The following is a 23,119-nucleotide window of genomic DNA, read 5'->3' as shown; positions in this document are numbered from 1 at the left end:
TCTATATATTTAAATATATTTTAAATATATATATGTATTATTTAAATATTATAACTAAATATATATATTCTATATTTATTTAAATATTATTTATATATTATATATTAAACATTATTTAAATATTAGCTTTATACGGTCTGATCCAGGCCGAGTCTACCCGAACCCAAACTCGACCCAACGGGTCCAATTTTTTAACCCGGGTCCGTGTCCATTGCTAGCCCTACTAACTAAGGACTATGATGCCCAATATGCCCCATACCCCCTTCCCCAACTAATATGTGAAATGATCTATACTAGCCACCAGTGTCTAGCCCCACCCTCTTTACCCTGTTTAGGTTTATATAGAGCCGAGGCTGTAAACAATCAAATTAAAACTCACCTTAAACTAGTATCGAGAAATATGGTTTTAGTATTGAGATTTTTTTACTAGCCTTAAAATATATTTTTATCTTTAATTATAAAATTTAAGTCTTAAAAAATTGTGTAGATCGAGCAAATCTATGATAACTGAAATAATTTAAAACTGACGGTCTAAAAATACATTACAAGATGTACTATTTTCAGAACTTGAAATACTGTTTTTTCTCAAATCCATGCATCTTGATGTCGAGATGATCAATTTGTGGATATTTGAGCATCAAAACAACCTCTTCTAATGAATTTTTTGAGGTACGCTTTAATTAGATTGTTTAAAGCTAAGCTCTAAACTTTTCCCATTTACTGATCCCTCTCTCTCCTCTCTCTTGCTATCTTACCACCATCGCAGGACGGCTGCACACTTGGGCTTTGAGAACACATCGCAGCCGCTCCTTGCAAGGAGCGAGCAGTCCCTCGCGTGGGCTCTGACCACTTCCCTCTCCATTCATGTTCAATGGCCTCTAAGACTTCGCGTCTATTCTTACGTCCCAACGTCCATTCTACGACGACGGTCACATCAATGCACCCTTGACTATGTCACCCGCACGTCTATGACGTATTGACTTCATCCTTACATGAACTGCTGTCACATCTATGGCACCCTTGACTATATCTTCTGTACATCTGTGACATTACTTCATCCTCAGCAGGCGGTTCGTAAGTGAAAAATCGACCCAAGACTGCTAGAACCAGAAGTGCTTACTCGGTACGAACCGGTAAACCAGTTTCACCAGAACTTATTGGAAAGTGTTGGATGGTAAAAAAAATATTAAAAAATAATTAAATATAAAAATATAATAAAGTATAAAAAATATATTTAAAACATGATTAAACAAAGAGCATCCATAAAACTGAAAAATTAAAAGAAAAAGTAAATTTTAAAGAATTGATTTGTACGTAGGGGTCTTTTGAAATTTTTTTAAAAAAAGATCGTAAAAATGAAAAAATAAGTATTATTGGCCAATTTTTTTCAATATTTTTCAAAATGAGAAAAATATTAAAAAAATACATTACAAACAAATCCTTTATTTTTTGAGATTTTATATTTTTTTTTTAATTTTGTTTTTAAAATATCCAACCGGTTCACCAAAACGTTAAGGCCCACATAAACCCAACACTCCCATTTCAAATCTCACTTCGTTAGTATCAGTTCCCGCTCCCAACGCACCCGCACCCATTCCATATAAATTTGTCGTGTCTAAAAGATTAATTTTAAAGTTAGCATTTTAATACTTGTATCTGTGTTAAAATAACATTTCTTGATACACTCCAATGTCTCTGTGTCTTATGTAAACAGATGAATAAAGTGCATGCACCCGAGGGTTGAAGGTTGAATAAGAAACATCGCTAAAAAGGATAAATAAATGTTTGAAAAATATTGTCTTATGTAAACAGATGAATAAAGTGCTTGCTCCCGAGGGTTGAAGGTTGAATAAGTAAAATCGCTAAAAAGGAAAAATAAATGTTTGAAAAATATCATGTTTAAAGCATTTTTATTGCAATAATATAAAAAAAATAACATTGCAGTGTGTGCGTAAATGTGTGTATATATATATATATATATATATATATATGAAAATGTTAAGACTAGCACACTAGCTCATATGAACATATGAACCCAACGGCCCAAATTGAATTTGGGCTGATTTGACGATCATGACTTTATTTTGTATTTTAAATTTTTTCTACAAATCCAAATAACTTGAAATTTTAGACGTGTGTTCTTCTCACCAAGGCGTACCTAATAAAACTATGTAAAAAATAATTCACAAAAAATAAATTGACCAAAATATCTACAAAAATTTTCAGGGGTACTTTGATCAATTTATTTCTTGCAAATTGTTTTTTGATATTTTTATTAGATTATCCTATTTTTAAGAAATGCACGCCTAAAATTTCAAGTGATTTGAATTTGTAGAAAATGAATTAAAATTCAAATACGAAATGACATTATGACCGTCAGATCGACCCAGATTCAATCTGGGGTGTTGGGCTCATATGTTGATATGAGCTAGTGGGCTAATCTCAACATTTTCCATATATATATATATATATATGGGAAATGATCTAATGCAACAGTTGTATAGTAGTATAATGCAACCACATCTCTAGAAAACTATATTTTTGGCATTTGTATTATCCCAAATTTTGCACACATATTCTCTTCATCCTCATAATCAATCCTACGAAAAAAAAAATTCAATTTTCACCCTAGATATGGTCAAAATTAGTACCCATCTAACAATGAATCTCGACCATCCATTTGGTGAATTTCAAGATCTAAGCCTTAACAAATTCAAAATCACTTTTTTCTTTTTTAGCATTATTAATCTAATGATGATAACGCTATATAAAAATTTTGGGAATAAAAAAATCCTTATGGGGTTTATATCTAACCATATCAATCAAATAGACGGCTTATATTAATTGGGCTAGAATGAAATCTTTTTAGAACGTTTTTTACAATTTTCTTTCTTGTGATTGTTCTTCAGAATGAAAAGAGTGTATATTTAAAAATTCGTGTCAAACAAATGTCTCTAATATGGTGTTTGACGGTAGTTGCATCAACCGTTGCATGAAATTGTTCCCCTATATATATATATATGAAAAATCTTTCCAACGCCTATAGATGAAAATGAAAAGTGACTTCGTCTATCTTTATCACCATTCAAACTTCATTGCACGATCACAGTTGTCTGATAGTGTTTCAATTTTCATTTTTTTTTCTAAAATCCAAATTATTTGAAAATTAGAGTGTGTGTAAATATTAGTGAGGCACACCTAATCAAATATGAAAAAAATAATTCGTAAAATATAAATTGACCAAAATACCTCCAAAAATTTACGGGGGTATTTTGATCAATTTATATTTTATGAATTATTTTTTTTCATATTTTTATTAGGTGCATCTCACTAAGATGTACACGCGCTCCAAATTTAAGATAATTCTTATTAGTAAAAAAAATAAAATAAAATTGAAGCACTATCGGACAACTGTGACCGTACGATGAAGTTTGGGTCGTGATGAGAATAGGTGAAATCACTGTTCATTTTCGCCTATGGGGTTTTGTAGTATCTTATATATATATATATATATATATATATATATATATATATATATATATATATATATATATATATATATATATATATATATATATGAAAAAGTTTAGATAAGGTTGTAACCTTATAATGTAGAGCTACAAATGCACCCAAAAAATCCATCAGAAAATGTAGTTTTAATATTGAAAAACCCTTTGATTGTTCATCTCGACATCGAGATGTATGACCATGAAAGATAAAAAAATTTTAAGTCTCATAAATAGTGCATTTTACAACATATTATCTACACCATCCATTTTAAAGATTTTCATATGTTCATAAATCTACTTGATTTTAACCATTTTTGAAATTTAAAATTTTATAATTAGATATAAAAGTAGATTTTGAGATAATCTTAAGAACATTTTACATCAAAATTATATACCATGATAAAATTTGAAAGCGCATCTTACCTCTACAGCTACGGATGCATACTGCACCCATATATATATATATATATATATATATATATATATATATATATATATATAGTGCCATGACACCCCTTGTATCGCGAAAAGGCACCCCTTGTACTGCAAAAAGCTCAAGAAAATAAATTTTGGAATGTATTAGAATGTGAATATATGGATATTTTGTGTCATAACACCCCCTTTAAAACTAATCTCTAAATGTTAGGCTACACAACTAGTTCATAAACTCTATTCTTAGAAAATACACAAACCATCAGTAATTCAAATATTGATGGAACCATGAAAGCACTATGAAGTCTTGAGTGAACCAAAATTTGCAACTCCTGGACTCTGCAAAATCACAAGCAAAAACACCACCCTCAAATGAAGAGACACCAAAAGCTCTATATATTGAATTCCTTAAGCCACTGTTTCCTCTTGTTCATGTAGTCCTATCATGCTATAATCCCTGCACTCATTGGATCGTACATGCCACAGTATACATTTGTTGATAGAGAAGAGATTGAAACAATACAAAAAGATTGTTTACCTATGAGGCAACAAATAGGTTATAATCACCCATAACCATCGGATGTGAAATTGGATGGTTGTGTAATTTTTCCATTGACTGAGCTCAAAGTTTGACAAAAAATTTCATAGACTATGTGGAGATGGGATATACCCACAGCTGCCTAAATTCACATCCTCTAGCTGGGTTGATAGTGACCTTTTTGCTCTAAAAACAATATGATAGCCCACACTGATACACTCCTAAAATCCTAGTACTTTCCTCTCCATGCATACCACTTTAGCTTCAGTTGAAACCAAAGGGGCGAAACACCAAGAATCCCACGATTCAATCTGGGATCAAATACATTAAATCTCACCCGTTCGAGAGAATCTAAGAGTACTTGTACAGCCACGCCATGCAAGAGCACCGGCGCCGCTTCCTTTGGCACACCACTTATAAGTTCCTGAGCCTTGTTAAGGTGCGCACTTGCAACTGAAGCTATCTCTAAGACTGCATTTGAGAGCTCCTCACTAGGCTCTGGCTTTAACCTCCCTCTCTCTAATAGTAAGCCATGCTTAGAGGCTACCTCGAATGGTACATGTACAACCCCACCTCGAGATGCATGGTAAGGGATAGACTTTAACAAGAGAAGAAGCCCATTCGCTTTCCCTATATGAGATGCTACATGATCGGCTACCGAAGATTTGATCCCACCAGCTTGAAGGGTCAGATACAGAAGAGTAAAAACAGTATCCTCAGAATATCTCTCTAGCTCCTCTATTTTTGAAATTCCTTCTTGATTGGCATCAGAGATTCGGGCTTCAACTGATCTTTTGAGCCATGCTTTACTAAGTATATTGTGGGAAACAATTGAGGAGAGGGCTATGGCCATTGTATGGTCAATAGTTTTGTGAGCGTAGATTTTGTCTATGGCTTCTTGCCACCATAGTATAGCTTGGGGTCTGAGACCACATCCATGGTCCTCGAAGTCTCAATATCGAAGGCTCAAAGAGCAAATGCAGGCTTGCGAAGAGGGGGAGGGAGGTTGAGGAGGCATAGGTAGTGGTGGTAGTCATAACTTCGCACCTGTTGGACACAATAGGAGAAGGCTGCATGAATGTTTCTTGATGCAGGAGGCCCATTCATCAAAACCTCACTACCTGTGAAATCCAAGATTAAATAGAAATTCCGCTATTACACCTCAGATGTACTGAGAGAGAGAGAGAGAGATAGAGAGAGAGAGAGAGAAAGCAAAAAAAGAGATTGGAGAAGGGGACAGAATAACATGCTATGAGTTGCCTATGAACATTGAGCAAACTACAATGATGGTCAAGCTTATTAAGTCGTAAATAGATGGAATAAAATAGGAGAAACAAGAAGTACAGAGCAATCCATCACATTCACTATAAGTTTTCCTGTGGTGACAAGTCGTCAACAATCAGTACCTAATAGGCCAACTCCCTTAAAATTATAAGTACAAGTTAACATTTATGTTTCAATCAGTTGAAGAAATGTTACTTCAAAGCAAAGATTGCCAAAAGCTAAAGGCATTTGCAGCTGCCAATTCCTCCAAATATTGTTATATTCGTCGATTGGACCAGCCGGTTCGACCATCTAAATGAAATTAGATAAAGTTCTTAATATTTTTTATATTTTAAAATGTTGCCTCTATTTCTTTCTCTTTTCTAAAATCAGATACAACCGGTTTGATAAGTAGTTAGACCGGTTTTGATTGGATCAAATCCCTCACCCTTTTGGTGGTCGGTCCAATCCTAGTAACACTGGTATAGACTAAAACATCGATAATTGGATCCATTGTGCACCATAAACCCATATAGCCACACCTCAAACTCCATTTTTATAAGGATTGTGAACCTAGAACCACGCCCAAACACGTGTAATCCATTCAAAGGATTTAGAACTTCTAAACAAATCCAAATCTAATCAACCTCCTATCCATTAAAATAGTCAGTTCAGATCAGATTGTGAGGTGATTGAGATGAAGTGCTTTTAGGACTTCGAATCTTTTTTAAGAAGAGTCACCGTGGAGAGTAAAGGAATAATTTGGAGCTTTAAGGACCGTCCAAAGTGGCAAAAGAAGGAAAATGGAATTGAGCACAAAATAATTTTATGTGGAAATGAGATGGTTGACCATATTAAGAAAGTGGCAAAAGAAGTTTTACAAGAAACAAGAGAAAAGAAATTTCGACCAAAAAAAATCTAGTGGTTTAGTAGTGAGATTCAAAAGGCTATTAGCGAAAGACGATCATGTTATAAAGCTTAGCAATATAATAGAAAATGTCAAAATTTAGAAGAACATAAAAATACTAATAAAAATGCTAAAAAATATTAATGCTAAATGTAAAGCATATGATAATCAATACAATAAGCTGGGGATAAGAGAAGGTGAAAAAGATATTATCAAACTAGCAAAAACGAAAGAGTGGAAACATAGGGATGTAGATCATATTAGATGCATTAAGAGTGAGGATCAAAAGATCCTATAGAAAGATGACGAGGTCAATGAAAGGTGGAGAATTTATTTTTAAAAATTGTTAAATAACAAACACTATGGGAACACAATGTTAGGACGACAATTTGACTCAAATGAGGGCAGAAGACATAGTTACATTCACATAATTAAGATATCTGAAGTGAAACAAGTTTGAGAAAGATGAAGATAGGAAAAGCTTTAGGACCAGATGGTATCCCAATAGAGGTTTGGAAGTGCATGGGAGAGATTGACATATGCTGGCTTACAAAGTTGTTCAACAAGGTATTGCGAACAAAGAAAATATTAGATAAATAGAAAAAAAGTATTGTGGTGCTTGTTTACAAGAATAAAGGAAACATACAATTGTAGCGGGATAATGACACGGATTATTAGTAATCCTGTGTGCTAAATTGGTTGAGAATGAAAAAAAAAAAACGGACTCTTTTTTATTCTTGTCTTAGAATAAGTCATGAATCCTGGTTGTTAAAAATATAAGAAGATGTGGGAACAAATAGATCATGCATTTTTTGAAGAGGGATTGGTTCTATCATCTTGACGGGTCGGTAATTCTTGGGCCGAGCTGGATTTGGACCAGCATAGACATATCGCCAGGGAATTTACAGTCTGGCCCTTTTGACCGCTCGAGCATCGACCCAGGAAGAATCAGTTCTAGACTTTTGATATTGATAAGCCATGATTAACTTCTTTACGTAGTACCTTACCTTACCCCCAGGGAAAGTCGAATCCCTGCTGCCTCCTTGAATGAGAGATGTCCTGAACCACTAGACGATGGGGGCATACCACCCATCGCCATGATACTATGATCATAATATGAATAATTTTTTGGAATTGTCATTAGAATGTTATAACTAGATCCCAACAATCTCTCCCGTGTTCGTCTCTATTGTTCATTCACAAAACCATCATTCTAATACGAACTATCGTTAGATTAAACTTATGAGCCACACTTTGAAATTGTGAGAGAGAGATCGTTGAGCAATGACTAACGGGTGAAACGAGTGTATATCAATTCAATTTTATGCCATGGAGGTTAACTATCAAAGTCATTTTCCCACTTAGGCAACTGATCGAGAAGTTCAGGGTAAAAGACCTACACATGGTCTTTATTGATTTAGAAAAAAGTATACGATAGGGTATCTAGAAATTTACTTTAGTGGGTGTTAGAAAAGAAAGGAGGTCACCAGAGGCAACATTGACATAGTGAGAGATATGTACGAGAGAGCGCTAACTAGTGTGCAAACAACTAATGGAGAGACAAGTGAATTCTCAGTGACAATGGGCCTACATCAAGGGTCAGCACTGAGCCCACATCTCTTTATTTTGGTAATAGACGAGTTAATCAAGCACCTGTAATATGAGATATGTGGTGGATGTTGTTCACAAATGACAGTAATTTTGATCAATGAGACTAGAGGCAGAGTCAACACAAAGTTAGAACGTTGGAGGGATGCTCTAGAACCTAAAGGTTTTAAAATTAACACGACTAAAACGTAACAGATGGAATAAAAGTTTTAAATAATAATAGCAATAGAAACAAAAAATTAGTTACAATTGATAGTCAAGAAATATCTAAAAGATATTGTTTCCAATATCTAAGATCGATAATCCAGCAGAATAGAGAGATTGAGAAAGATATTGCATATAAAATTAGAGTTGGGTGAGCGACGTGGAGATGTGCATCCTGAGTTTTATGTGATCGTCGCATGCCATTGAGACAGAAGGGGAAGTTCTATAGGACGACTGTAAGACCAGCCATGTTTTATGGGATGGAATGTTGGCCGGTTAAGAAATAAAATATCCATAGGATGAGTGCAGTTGAGATGAGGATGTTGACATTGATGAGTGGCAAGACAAGAAAGGAAAGAATTTGAAATGAATTCATACGAGAGAACTTAGGTATGATTTTAATAAGCGATAAAATGAGGGAAAGTAGACTTAGGCAGGCTGGCCATGTGCAACGTGCCAACATATACCAAATATAATACTAGTTAAGAGATACAATTTGGTTCAAGTGGAAGGCTCCAAAAGGGCAAGGCGGAAGCCGAAAAGGGCATGACTAGAAGTAGTGAAAATATATGGTGATTGTTTGTCTTATTGAGAGTATGACCCTTGATAGATAACAATTGATGAACGTGATTCATGTTGCTAACATTAAATAATGAGGATAAGGCTTGGGTGATGAAGATGATGATGATGATGATGACCCATCTAGTCACCTTTTCTCTAAAGAGGTGGCTTGGAATTCAAATTTAGAAGTGGTTCAAACCTTACAACACAAGATTGAACTAGATATATTATGCTTGAACCCAATTAGGAGCAATGCCACCTGAAGAGTATTGTGGAATCATTACATGATAATATTTGAGACAACTGGACACAAAACAACATTAGATGCTTACATCATAGAATATCGTGTCAACAATTTCTAGCCTTCTTGAGGCCTCTTCTTCAACTTATAGTTCCCCAGCAGCGTTTCAAAAAGGGCTAGGCAGGTCTTAAGCAGCCTGAGGGGTCCAGGCTGCCTAGCGCCTAGGCGGGCGCCCAGAACCTGAGCGGCTCAGTTGAGTCCAAAAAGGATTATGCAGTTATGCCAGTTATATATATTGTATAAAAAATAAAAATTCGGTATTTAGGGCGCATCATAATTCAAATTATACTACATATTGTATAAAAAAATTAGTTACTTTGAGTTTGATTGCTCAATCTTCAAACTTCCACCTCAAAGATGCTTTAGAATACTCAAAATCTTCTAAAAACCCCCCAATAGATTTGCAAAATATAAAAAATTAAATCTAATATCAATGAGTGCTGTTTTGATCAATTTTTGTTAACTTTGAAAAACCCTTCGATCCTAAAGAATTCACCAAAAACTAGCTTTTTCTGGGCTTTCTCTCTCTAAAATAAGCTCCAATAAGTTTTAGGTTTCAAATGAACCTAAAACCCCAAATTTTGGCTCTTTAGTATAAAAAGAAATGGACAAAAAAATGCCCCCACCGAAACCCATTTCCGCCTCTGGACGGGGTGCAGACCCTAGGTGGCCTCCCAGAGCTGGGTGTTGGGCGCCCGGCTAGGCGGGTTCCGTACCGCCTAGGCGGCAGGCCGCCTAGGCTTGGGCGATGCGCCCAGGCCTTTCGGACCTCTTAGGCCAGGCGGTCCGCTTTTTGAATCACTGTTCCCCAATATTTGGAAGTTTGGATTCAACAATTCTTATTATCATAAGCATCCCGTTTCGAGGATGGGTCTTGACCCATGGAAGTATACTTGGAACAACTACAGTTTTACTACTCTCTAAATAATTCCTCTTAAAGGTCATGTTGGGCTTCTCAAATGATCAAAATACCTTGCTTCTCCAAGTAAGGTAACAGCTGGTTCCAAATGCACTACTACTCAAGAGAGGTTTGAATCGAACATTTGATTTAGGGAAATCCAAATCTGCAACCTCCATCAATAAAAGAAACAGCACAAAAAAAAAATGGAGAAGTTGTGAGAGCTTGAAGAGGGCTTCCTCTTAGGCGTCTCCCCTTGCTAGTTTCACTTGCTTCAGCGACCGGGGCCCCGCCCTCTTTAGGCTCTAAATCACAATCACAAAAGGAGAACTTTTTGGTCCTCCTATAGGAGGACTCTAATAGCACCCTCCTATCCCATTTACTGGCCAATTTGGCTGTAACTTGTAGAGATATCCATGAGCCAGCCATGTGATTGATGAAAATACCCTTCTCACAACCTACATGGTCATTTGACGGCAAAAACCTTCATAGAAATCACCAATGGCCCACCTCGCCTGGTCGTTTTAATATTTGTTTTATCATCAATCTCAATTAACTAATAGACAATAAGAATAAAATGGGAGGATACTATTACTCACTGGCACTTATCTCCATCACCTTATTTTGTATAAACCAAGCCTTGATCTCATTTGAATTCTAGCATGAACCACAAACTCAAAACTAGGTCCACGAAAGCCAATGGAAAGGCTCCCCATCATCCACAAACATGAGAAGTAGATGCTCTAATCTTCTGCATGGCATAAAACCTTTGATGAGATCCATTCCTTTGGCCTAGTGCCTGTAAACCATGGAAGACAACGATTCTCTCACCCATTGGATTAAATTACTAGGTTCACCTCCCACCAAAATTGTGATTAAGACCATGAATTAACATGCTTAAAATCTTTAGAAGAAGGAGTATTCTCTTGGCAAAAGCATTATGAACGTTGAAAAAGTCCCTCTATAGGTGACTACCATAGAGTGGCTTTAAACCAAACCAAAAAAGGAGAAACAACAAAATGGAGTGAACCATCAAAATGTAAACTTCAAAATATGCTGCAATAGAAAGCAAAAAACTCAACAGAAAAGAGAAATAATACACATAAATGGAGTGAAGCATCTTAATGCAACCAAATATTTTTCAATGATTCCATTAAAGGATTGGTTAACAAATAGGGGTACATATGCAGCCAAACCAAATAGATGTAAAGTTAGATAAGAGATTAAAAATTAGAATTGTAGTTCTTGCGATGGTCTTCTAATAAGAAATTCATTGCCAAGAGCTAAAGAGCAATAAAAAAGGTTACTCTATAAGTCAAAAAACAATAATAACAGTTTCTACCAATTTTTTCATACTACAGAACACGGTATCAATATAGGTGCAACGGTACTTACCAATTTAACAACAAGAAGATAAAACATCCACATGGCTCACTACAAGAGTGCAATTCAAGTGTTCCTAATGCATAAAAACATGAAGACTCACTCTAGGTTGCCCATTAACAAATATAGCTCTCATTAATGGTTTCTTGAACAAAATCCAACGAAATTTAGTCCATTAACGCTTCAAAAAGCATCTCAATTAACGGAAAAACTTTACCACCATTCACAGCATCTCAATTCACAACAAAAAAAAGGCAGAAAACAGAAAAAAAACACATCAATTTACAATAATAGTTTACATAAAAAAAGCATCTCAATTTACTCTTAGTGGTTTCATTAATGGACTTTATGGGATCATTTTTCTTCAAAATTTCCCACCCACATTCTAGAGAGAGATGGAGAGTCCACTAATTTAAATGGTAAAGAAGATTGGCTGAAGGCGTTTTTCACAGTCAGGGTGACATTGTTCTGTGATAAATGATTAATGACGTAAACGAAATCCGGTTTGCAAAACCATGATGAACGGGGCGAAAACCCAATAAGAAAATATATGAAAGATCCCTTCTGTTTCCCAAATTCAATCAAAAACTCTATACAAACAGAAAAAACATTGCATCAGTAATTCTCATGACCTAAGTCACTCCTCGAGGGAGACTCTTTTATGCATCAACAAAGACCCAGAGATAGAAAGAATGAAAGAAAGCCCATTTTTTTATGTAACAAAAATAACTTCAAAAATTGCCCAAATCGCTCAATTTTGTATTTCATCAATCGAGAAAGAGAGAGAGATAGTAGAACCAAGAAACATAATACAATGATATCTTAGAGAGAGAAAGCAGAGGCAACCCACTGATATTCTTTTACATTTTCCAGAGAATAGCAATCCACTGGTATCCTAGAGAGAGATGGAGAGTCCGAAATTTTAAGAGACAAGCAGAGAGACAGCCACCCTACGAAGAGCTTCAAAAAGCTAAACTCCTAATTGGAAAATGGGTAGGGGCTGTCTTCCCTTAAAAAAAAGACCTATGTTATTTTTTTTTTCTTCCTCTCAATCTTTTGGCAAAAAATCACTTATATATCGTCTTTATTATGATAACATAAATTTCAAAATAAAGTCAACATAATAATAACACAAAGATCTTAACAATTTTATGTTATTGAAATAACTATGCACTATATTTGAGAATAAAAGATAAGATGGCAAGAAATAAAAGAAAGAGTGTCGGATATTGCCTCAACCGGGTTTATTACACCCCATGCGGAGTCACCACCATCCGATGGTGCGGGATCAACGGTTTAGCTTCAATATCGAACTGAGAAAGCAAATTTCGGCCAAGCCACACCAGTGGAACATGAACCCCTTTGATCACAAACTCAAACCTTAGGTGAATTCTCTTAACAACTTAGTTTGAGAGAGATGGATTTTCTTTTTGCTAAACCCTAAAACCCTTATCTATAAATCTATATTTGAGAGATAGAAGAGAAGAACTCCATAACATAAACCCTTAGGTTATTTCACAATGTAGGAGAGAGAGATCAAACATGAGAGAGATAAACTTTCTTAAGAGAAAGAGATAGAAAGATGAGGTGTAGATATTTTTTAATAGAGACAATCCATTTTTATAGGCTTTGAATAAGATTAGGGTTTCTTAGGATTTTCTTTTATTTGCCTCTTTTTGTGAGATTGAACATAGACTGTCGATCAAGGGTGACATGTGGGGTGAGAGATCTGAGCTATTCATTCCATAGATGTGCCATCAACATTATGGAAGGCGCATGAACCATTACCTCCCTTTCCTAAACCATTTTTTCAAAATTAAATAAATTAAATCTAATCAAAATATTGTGCATATTATAAAATAGCGCAAGTCTACTCAATCTTTCCATAAAATCTTTTAAAGATATATCAAGTCAATATTTTATCAATATCTTCCAACCACATGGCCACATGCTATATCACCAAAAAATAGGAAAGAGAATAAGGGTGGGGTATGCCACCCAAGGGAGGCACTCATGGGCCCCACCTTCTAAAAATATGGCCCCCATGATATTTTTATATATTTAAAATTAATAAAAATATTTTAGAATATTATTTGAATATTTAAACGATTGTAAAATCAATATCTTTAATTTTATAAATCAAAAAATGATAAATAAAATATCCAGGGGTTCATAAAAATTCAAATAATAATCTTAAAATAATTTTCATCATAAAACAAACACAATTAAATTAATTTGATGGGAAAAAGATCTATATGGTTTAGGAATTAACAATCATGGGATACTCCACCTTCAACTGTAGACTACTGACCACACTTACTTTATCAGATGATCCAGTGTTTCCCATGACCTACAGTCCAAGTAGGGGCTCATTAGCGAGTCACCAAAGTCCAGCCGATAAGCCAAGGGATCGCAATCCCAATCTGTGGATTTTACGTCCTCCCCTAGAGACGAGTCAAGGTTACCTAGACCTGATGGGACCATAGCTCCTATGGTGCATAAGGGTATCTCTCGCACATGCATACGCTTCACCCTAAAAAGTGGATTTCTGACTTTTTCAAACGATCTATCGATATGCATGCCATGTGATGACACATGGATGAGACTTTGGCCCCCGTTTCTATAAGCCACCATCATATACAAGAGTCACACAGTCCCTCAGCTCACTAATTCGGGCATATTTTCCGACCTCATCAAAGGCTAACCCATTAGAATCATTCTCGATTTGTTCTTTATGCTCAGGTTACATGGGTTTTTTCCAACAGACTGGCTTAGATCGTCAAGCACAGTATGCTATCTGCAAACATCGTTTGCTTAGTATGGCCCACGAGGGACCACATTCTCACTGAGTTCATGTTCCACTCTATCATGTCATTTTTACAAGCACTCATAAGGCCTTTAAAGGCCACATGAACCCAACATCCCCACTTGGCCTTTGAAGGCCTTACAAACTCTCTTTTTCACTTTCTCTCATTCCCATATCTCTCTCCCAATTACAATCTCTCTCAAGCATTTTTACTTATTCTCTCAATACATTAATCATGGATTTCGTCATCAATCCTTTCACAAAAAGATCTATAGAGGCAAAACATTTTTCTCTTTGCTGCTCGGATCTCATCCCAAAAATGGCCATAGCTCATCTTTTATATCACATCGTGAATCATGGACCTGTTGTCGCAAAAGACCATCATTACCCTCATCGCATGGGGTCGTACGTTCATGGTCTCAAAAGAGTTCTTCAAATAAGCTGCTCCCTTTTGTAGTCATACAATCAGCACCAAACATTTGGGTTTCATGGGTGAACAACATAATATTTTGTTGTTTTATTTGGCATGCCAAATACTAGTAGGTGCTCCCACTGAAATACTTAGTTTATCTGGATCTCGATCTTTCTCAATCTCACCTCATTCCTCAGGTAATAAAAACATGATTTTATATGCTTGGAGTTCTTATGGAATTGTGGCTCCTTCGATATGCACATCGTCACTGTGCTGTCGCAGAAAATTTTTACTGCCTCACAATCCACGAGGTGAAAGTAGAAATGATTAAGAAATTTCTTAATCCATACAACCTCCTCAATCACCAAACAGCACGCCACGTACTCTACCTTCATGGTGGACAATTTCGTCACATCTTATTTCTTTGATTTTCAAGAAACTGCACCCCCTCCAAGCATGAATACATATCCAGATGTAGACTTTGAATCATCTGAATCTGTGAGATAGCTTGCACCTGTATATCTGAATATCCAAGCAGTTAAAAAAACGTGGGACTGTAGCAGCTCCCACTCAATTATTGCACAAACAAAATATACATTCTCAACATTCTTATGCATATATCATGAGGTAGCATATCAAGTCTCATGCAATATGTAATTCAATACCCATTGGTTTCACAATATGCAAAAACCTTCATGAACAGCAAAGGTTTAACCACACTAGACATCTTGGTAGTAAATTCATAAAAACTAAGTTATCTAATTAACACAATATGTGTCAGAGACGCCCAGCATGATGTCATTCCTACAACATTCCCTATGATTCAAAGTCTTAGGTAATCGAGGATTTTAAATAACTAGAAACATGGGTCAAGGCATATAGGTATTTAAAAAAAAAACAATGCATGATAGTTTTTCTCTCACTTTTATAAATACCTTCAAGACAAAATGTTTTTCTTTCTAATAAAAAAAAATTGATTTGGTATATATATATAAACATATGCATTCACAAGTAATAGTTATATAATAGCAAGACAGATTAAAATGATTTTCATAAAACCTTTATGGACCTTGCAAGACTATGTGGTTTTCTCAAAACCGTATTCATAGACTTAGGCTTTTCTTAAATAATCTAATTTAATTATAAAATACATGTTTAGCCTTCATAAATCATTTTGCTGCATTTACTTTTAATTTCTTACCAAGTCAAGTTCATGACCATAAAAACAAATCATATATATCATCTTATAATTTTATCCAAAATAAAGAACGACTAAATAATATTTATTAAGACCTTGACAAAATACTTCCTTTTTGGCAATTATGGAGAATTTATCAAGAGATCATCATCACATGCAACACATCATATTATAGACATTATTGAGAGGATGGTCACCAGAACACTCCCTTTGCACTTACATATTTGAATGAGCCACACCCATCTCTAGTGTCTCATCCTTATGGCTCAAAGCCCTTGATTAAATCACATCTCTATGTGTACCACTACCTTAAGTAGTTCAGACTCAAGCACAAGGAGACACAAAAACACAAGGTAATAAAAAATCGGCACTTTCAAATTTGTTAGTACTTATCATTTAATGTTCATACACTCCATACATATTCATAAAACAATCATATTAAACAAATTTATTGAATCATCTTTCCCTATATAACCTTACCATATAATGTGGGATAGATTTCATACCTCAAAACTATGTAGTGTAGTACATGAGCTTTCTTGATTCATCGCTTTTATTTATTTGACAAGCATTTGTGATATTGAAAGTGCACGCAACTGATGGAGAATATATTGGTCATTGGTTTCACATGTCACGAAGTGTCCATCTCTTCGGCACTTGGATTCTCTTGTCTTACACCGTGAAGAAAATATCTTCTTCATCACATTATTTCAAATATCACAATTTCGATTCTCCCACAGATCTTTAGCGTTTCTATGCTACCACCAAGTTTTTTTATATATCCCTTCATTTTGAAGAAACCAATATGCTTTTATAGGTATTGTATTTCTTCTTCTTTCTGCTATTACCAGATCGAATACTCTTCACATAGAGTCTCTTATCTTGCGAACTTTGCATTACATCTCTTTGAAGTTGTATTATAATAAACCATACTCATGACACACTATAAAGTTTTTTAAAATGAGTCTTAAAGACCTCCATAATTGAGAATTCAAAGATGTGCCTTAACATGCCACATCTTTTAATTTACTGCAGCATATAACATGAGCATCCCATGATAAAAATATGGTATATGTCAACTCATAAGAAGTTTATCTCCGAATCCTTTGTGTATTGAAATAGACTAAAAAATATGAAATAATGCTCAGTTCCATTCCTAAATCATACCATATAGTGAGTCTTCGTTTCAGTGACATTTAGGTCACAATATAATTTTCTCAGCAGAAAATCTGTTTGAGCACCTCTCAATAAAAAAATTGTTTCTCTCAATTCTCAAAGAATTTCTTCCAAAAATCTTTAGTGTTGAAAACTAGACTCAAAATAAAATCACAACATTATAGTTTGAATCCCAAATAATATTTTTCTTCAAAGAAAATAAATTTTGTGACATTCATGTCACAAAATAAATCATACTGCAGAATTCCAAGATGAATACTATCTAGTAAAATTATATTTTCTCTCTACTCTCATGGAGTTTCCATTTCAAACCAACTTTGTTTGAAATTAGGAACATAATGATAACACATATATTTTCACAATCCGCATATGATTTTGTTAAGTAGGCTTGATAAATATAGTTATTCATCTCTCAATAGATAACATACCAAATTGCAGAAAATTTTGAATAACCTATTTTCAATCCAAAATTTTTATTTCTCTCTTCCCATAGATATTTCTCTTTCAAATAAATTTTTTTAGAAAATTGACTCAGAATGGAAGTCTAAAAATTTAGTGTGGACCATAAAACATTTTGTTAAGTACATAAATAAAATTATGACTTCTAAGTCATGGAAATAGTTTTTGTTGCAGAAAACTGCACTTGCGCACCCTGCAATAAATTGATCATATCTTTCAGACCACAAGGAATTTCTTGATGAAACGTGTTTTTTCTTGAAAGTAGACTCAATTTTGTAGGTTATAATAAAATTTCAATAAGAAATAAAATCATATAATTGGTGAGAAAAATCACGGAACTCAATGGACAGTTCCTAGATTTTGCACGGTTAGAAGTGACACCCTTCATTGATGATTCTATAACTCTCAATTCCCTTAGGATCTCCTACTGAATTTTTTCAAGTAGATATTACACTTAAAGACAAAAAATATCACTGAAGTATCTAATGGAAAAATACCTTATTATATTATTCATATCACTACTCCAAAATAACCCAGAATACTCATTATGCAGAGTGCCTTTTCAGTGTTGAAATATTTCAATAATTCTAAACCGTGGGTATATTTCTTGACCACAAAGGTCATTAGCTTTATTATATCTCATTCTCAAGCTTAATTTAAACTCAATAAAGAGAAAAGATAACTAATGGCATCAAGTATCAATAGCTCTGATACCAATGAAAGAAAGACTTATGTGATCTTTTACCGGGGAATACATTTTTTTTTTCTTCTTCACCCCTTTCTTTTGGCAAAAGATCACTAACATGTGGTTTTTATTATAATAAGATAAATTTCAAAATAAAATCAGCATAACAATAAAACCAAGATCTTAACAACTTGATGCTATTGAAACAATTATGCACTATGCGTGAGAATAAAAGATAAGATTGCATGAAACAAAAAAAAGAGTGTCGGGCATTACCTCAACGGGGCTTATTATACCCCACACCGAGTCACCACCATCCGATGGTGTGGGATGAACGGTTTAGCTTCAATCACGAACTGAGAAAGCAAATTTCGGCCAAGCCACACCAATGGAACATGAACTTCTTTGATCACAAACTCAAACCTTAGGTGAATTCTCTTAGCAACCTAGTTTGAGAGAGATGGATTCACTTTTTACTAAACCCTTAAACCCTTAGCCATAAATCTATATTTGAGAGATAGGAAAGAAGAACTCCATAACCTAAACCCTTAGGTTTTTTCACAATGTGGGAGAGAGATATCAAACATGAGAGAGATAAACTTTCTTCAGAGAAAGAGATAGAAAGATAAGGTGTGGAGATTTTTTGGCAGAGACAATCTTTTTCTATAGGCTTTGAATAATATTAGGGTTTCTTAAGGTGTTTTTTAGCTTGCCTCTTCTTGTGAGATTGAACATAGACCGTCAATCAAAGATGACTTGTAGGGTGAGAGATCTGAGCCATCCATTCCATAGATGGGTAATCAACATTATGGAAGGTGTATGAACCATTATCCCCTTTTCCTAAATCATTTTCTCATCAATAGAAATTAAATATAATCAAAATATTGTGCATATCATAAAATAACATAAGCCAACTCAATCTTTCCAAAAAATCTTTCAAAGATATATCAAATCAATATTTAGTCAATATCTTCCAACCATATGGCCACATGTCATATCACCAAAAAATAGGAAAGAGAATAAGGGTGGGGCGTGCCACCCAAGGGAGGCACTCATGTGCCCCACCTTCTAAAAATATTTTAAACGATTGTAAAATCAATATCTTTAATTTTATAAAACCAAAAATTATAAATAAAATATCCAGGGGTTCATGAAAATTCAAATAGTAATCTTAAAATAATTTTCATAATAAAACAACCACAGTTAAATTAATTTGATGGGAAAATAATCCATATGATTTAGGAATCAACAATCATGGGGCACTCTACCTTCAACTGTAGACTACAGACTACACTTGCTTTATTAGACCTACCTAGTGTTTCCCATGACCCACGGTCCAAGTAAGGGCTCTTTAGCAGGTCACCAAAGTTCAGCTGATGAGCCAAGGGATCACAATCCCAGTCTGTGGATTTCACATCTTCCCCTGGAGACGAGTCAAGGTCGCCTAAACTTGATGCGACCATAGCACTTAGGGTGCATAGGGGTAACTCTTGCACACGCATACGCTTCACTCTAAAAGGTGGATTTTTGGCTTTCTTGAATGATCTATCGATATGCATGTCGTGTGATGGTACATGGATGAGGCTTTGGTCCCCCATCTCTGTAGGCTACCATCACATACAAGGGTCACACAGTCCCTTGGCTCACTCATCCGGGCATATTCTCTGACCTCATCAAGGGCTAACCCATTAGAACCCTTCTCAATTTGTTCTTTATGCCCAAGTAACATGGGGTTTTTCCAACCGACTGGCTTAGATCGCCAAGCACAGTGCGGTATCTGCAAACATCGTTTGCTTAGTATGGCCCACGAGGGACCACACTCCCACTGAGTTCATGTTCCACTCGATCATGTCATTTTACAAGCACTCGTCTTTAAAGGCCACATGATCCCAACATTCCCCACAAAATTAAAAAAAAAAAAAAAAACAAAACAAAACGTGACTTAATGTTCTTATATAATAGAGGCTTTTCCTAATTTAATTTCTTTGTTAAATTGCTTTCCAATTTTTTATTGTTCAAGAGAATCTTTTCTCTCTTTAGACTGAAGTTATAAGATTCAATTCACTTCAGCCGAGTTCTTTTGCTTTTACACCCAAATAGATAAGGGCATTTCAAAACAAAGGATTCAAGGTTATTTAGGTTGTTCTAGGTTTTTCAAAAAAAATAAAAAAACAAAAACATCTACGGGAAATTCCAACTAATGTAAAAATTGATTATTTTGAGGTAAAAGTTTATGTAAGGTGTTAACTTCATACCATTGAAGTAAAGTGCATCTCAAAATCCTCTAGAAAGTTTCCTTATTGCTAATCGTGCTACTCCGGATTGTCAATTTAGATCCACCCCACCAATCCATGTTTTTAGATACTGATTTCAACTATTGGAGTAGAATTTCATTTTTTAACACATTGATTTCAACTATTGTAGTAAATTTGATAGGATTGATTATAACAATTCATGGAATCATAACTATAATATTTGGCCTTAAGTCTCCATATAGAAAAAATTGACCCTATTGGTGTCTCGCTCCCTTTGATCTTACTCATGCAAACCTTTTCTAAGCAAAAGAGATCCCCGGCAAGATATCAAGAGAATTTTTGTCCCTTTTTTTTAAGTGTTAAAAAGTAGAATCGGAGTCTTAGACGTCATGTCGACATACTTGCCCCTGAACCACCAATGCACCAATCCCATTCCCTCAAGAGAAAATTTGCCTTGCTTTTTTGCAGAACTTCTCAAAACAGAGAGATCTCTAGTAAGAAAGAGGAATTGAGTAGAAAAAATTCATAATTGCTTTCAGCTAGGCTTTGAAAAAACACTCACAATCAAAACCACATTTCTCTCTCTTGAAACCCCATTTTAATGGTTTAACATCTTTGAAAGACCAAGAACTCCTTTAAGCTCACAACCAAGGTTTTAAAGTTCGGTGGTTTGACAAAAAAAAAAGGGACCGAGTTGAACGGGCAAATGCCGGGTCCGATTTTCTACGGATATTGGGACTCGGTCTTATACACCCATAAATTATATTAATGTAGAATTCTAAATTTTGACCATAATAAATCTATCTTTTTTCAATATAACAAATTTAGAACTTACATACACTTTAAATTCCGTTTTCATTTGTTTTTTTTTGTTTACTCTGACTTAGGTAGTTCGAATAAGAAATGGTGGGTGACCGTTAGACCCATTTGTCAGAATTTTTAGATATTGGTAGCAAGTAACTCCTATGAACGAGCTAAAGATTTGCGAAATTTAGGGCGTGTTTGATAAGTGGAAGTTTCCAGAAGTAGGAGTTAAATGTCTCATTTTCATGTTTGATATTATTGTGTGGAAGCTATAAAATGAAATGGCCAGCTTTTTTTTAGTGTTAAAATGGGTTCATTTTTGGAAGACCTCTCTTCCATAAGAAATGATGTCTTTTATAATTTGTGCAGAAGTCCCTTCCACTCCCCAAAACTCCATGTGTCAAATACACCCTTAGGTAATTGAATGGGAGGACAACTATGATTTTGCATCTTTTCTTCAAAAAATTATTTTTATTTGGCCCGGCACCGCCCAGGCTGCTTAGGCCATGACCCTAGGCTAGGGCCGGCCATCCTATGGGCCAAGGTCAACTGGGCCACAACCTGCCTATTGCTAGGCTTACCTGATACCCTATTGTAGATAAAAAAACTAACGTTTGAGAAAAATAAGATGAAAGACAAATAGCAACGAAAATGAAATAGTGAAACACAAAGATTTACATGGTTAAGTGATTGGCTATATCCATGAGACAATAAGATTCTTTTTTAAGAATTAAAAAAATACCATGCAAACATGGAGAATACAAGAGCTTACAAACTCTCCTACAAGCCTATTTGGGATTCATTAATCTTGGAGCGAAAATCAATTTGGAGCTTTTTTTTGTTTGAGCTCCAAATTAGATTCTTGGTCTTAGATTGACCTTGTGGAAAATAAATATGAATTTAGATATTTGGGATCAAATACCATTCCCCCAACACGGCGGAACCGACAAATTTTCTTCCTTCAAAGAATAGCAGAGAAAAATTTTAGATTCCCGGATACCCAGTCTCAAAAAGTTTGCTAAAATGAAACACATTCCGAAATTAGGAAGAACTTTCAAGTACTTTTACAAGGTAATATTAAAAGGGTGCAGTTTCTATTAGGTTGGAACCTTAAACAATCCAATTAAGGCGCACCCTAAAATTTTATCATAACATGTAATTTGTTGTAATAAATTCTTAGTATTATCTTAAAATCTATTTTCTTACCTAATTAGAAATTTTAAGATTCAAAAAATGGTTAAAATTAAATTGGTCTATAAATATATGAAAATCTTAAAAATGGACGGTCTAGATAATATATTGCAAGATGCACTATTTCCGAAATTCAAAAACTTTTTTTTTTTTCATATTCATAGAACTCGATATTTGATTAGAGGGATTTTTCAACATGAAAACAATATTTCCAATAGATTTTTGCGGTACATCTGTGATTCTACATTTTAAGATTGCAACCTCATAAACTTTTCCCATATTAAAAAGAGAATAGAAGTTGTCCCAAAAAACGCCGGGGTCGTTTCACCGAATTGTCATTGACTATCTGAAAATAATCATTTGAACTAATCATCCCTTGTTTCCCCCCAAATTTTACAATAGAATTATATACTATGTATCGTACAAAAGGAAAATTGTTTCATGCAAGCTGGACTGCATCTCTACATGTGCGGTCAAAGCATCCATCTCTTTAAGATGCAAATTGGTGGTCCTCCTAAAAACAATAGAA

At 34.8% G+C, this 23,119-nt stretch overlaps 1 pseudogene across 1 annotated transcript; it reads right to left on the bottom strand.

Moving 5' to 3' along the window:
- Positions 1 to 4,494: 4,494 nt before the first annotated feature.
- Positions 4,495 to 10,942, bottom strand: LOC18443646 (uncharacterized; annotated as a pseudogene). Its single transcript, XR_016055984.1, has 2 exons — positions 10,821 to 10,942; positions 4,495 to 5,600 (listed from the first exon to the last, which is right to left on the bottom strand). The product of XR_016055984.1 is annotated as an uncharacterized LOC18443646 (transcript).
- Between the last annotated feature and the right edge of the window lie 12,177 nt (positions 10,943 to 23,119).

Source organism: Amborella trichopoda, chromosome 5 (genome assembly GCF_054954075.1).
Source record: "Amborella trichopoda isolate Santa Cruz 75 chromosome 5, AtrichopodaSantaCruz75HAP2 v2.0, whole genome shotgun sequence".
Classification (NCBI taxonomy): Eukaryota; Viridiplantae; Streptophyta; class Magnoliopsida; order Amborellales; family Amborellaceae; genus Amborella; species Amborella trichopoda.
This window is presented reverse-complemented; position numbering and strand designations above follow the sequence as displayed.